Raw genomic sequence first — 1,408 nt, 5'->3', positions numbered from 1 at the left:
GTCACACAACCCAAGACACAGATGCAGGATGGATGCATGTGTCACATTATGACTATGTAAATCAAACTATAAAACCATTCTTAAAACTGGTGATTGTGGGGATTATAAGGAACAGATCGTGGGCAGGATGTGAGGAGAGATTTTGTTGGCTTGCTTCAAAGAGTGCTATTTGTAAATGGGATCTGGTGATGGGAGAGAAAAGCCTGTAATTTGGAAGGACTTGAGGACATTGTGCTGAAGCTGTCACATAGAGTAACTATCAATGTTTCCTCACTGGATAGTTATAGATAAGCTAATGTTAGTTTCTTTGATGTATGCGATATGTAGTTGACACAGACTTAACACATAGAATAGACACATGTGCAAACGTGTAATGTCACTGTCACTGATAAGCTCAGCTTAGCCAGGGACAGGTGTTGCAATGTATAGACTACACCTAAATCCCAAAACAAGTCATATTTGTTCTCTACTTAGAGACTAATCCACTATTTGGTAAGACTAAAGGTGGAAGTGGTAAAGCAACTGTTTAGAAATGAAATAACTGTTCCTGAGTTTAGTTATGCCCCAAACTGACAGCTGAAAGGTTTTTGTTGTATGTTTTTGTATCTGTCTACACGGTATATGTTTAACTGTTTACCCATGTGTGCACTCTTTCCTATCATCAATGTGTTTGTGAGTATGTGTGATTTACAGTGAGTGGACCATACTAATCACATTTGTGTGACCACAGTGAATGAGCTGATTTCTACTTCTTTAATGGTGAACAGGAAGGTGTTTCATGATACATATGAGCATTATATTTTAACAGTGACATGTATGTTTGGTTTTTGTTTTCGTGCACACACATTGTGGAAGATGTGCTGCTGTTTGGTGCTGAACATACCCTTGGTCCAAAAACTCCCAGAATTCCTGGAAAACCTGGTTCCCCTGTATCACCCTAGACAAGGATGTAGTCAAGAATCAAAACCACATAATTTTCAAAAAGAAACTTACATAATGTCATGAAATCTCGTCTTTCAAGATCGCATAGGTAAATCATCGCCTGGATTATATATGTTTAAGTGTGAGTATGCGTGGCTGCTCACAGGTTGTCCTTTAGGTCCTTGGTCTCCCTGCGGCCCTGGCAGCCCCATTCCACCTCTAAAGCCTCTTTTCCCTAGAGGTCCATTCTGGCCTCGAAGACCCTGCTCACCCTGGATGGACGAATAAATGATCAAATGACTGAGTGAGGATCGCTCAAGGGCAGTTAAGTAAATATCTCTGCATTCATCGGATAATTAAAGCAGTCACAGTAATACATCACTCGCCTGGCAAGAAATTATATCTAAACTTAAAACTATTCTACTTTTTATATATCGTTAACCAGAATGTGCCATACAGCGTTCTACAATTACCTTTGGTCCAATGC

General features: G+C 39.8%; 1 long non-coding RNA gene across 1 annotated transcript; it reads right to left on the bottom strand.

Moving 5' to 3' along the window:
* Positions 1-853: 853 nt before the first annotated feature.
* Positions 854-1,408, bottom strand: LOC111669697 (uncharacterized). The gene is made up of 3 exons (XR_002761803.2): positions 1,395-1,408; positions 1,086-1,193; positions 854-937 (listed from the first exon to the last, which is right to left on the bottom strand). It is a non-coding gene; the product is annotated as an uncharacterized LOC111669697 (long non-coding RNA).

This window comes from Seriola lalandi, unplaced genomic scaffold, assembly GCF_002814215.2.
Source record: "Seriola lalandi dorsalis isolate HSWRI2012SDOR001 ecotype SW California unplaced genomic scaffold, Sedor1 jcf7180002005103, whole genome shotgun sequence".
Classification (NCBI taxonomy): Eukaryota; Metazoa; Chordata; class Actinopteri; order Carangiformes; family Carangidae; genus Seriola; species Seriola lalandi.
Note: the sequence above shows the minus strand (reverse complement) of the source record. Positions and strands in the feature narration are given on the sequence as shown.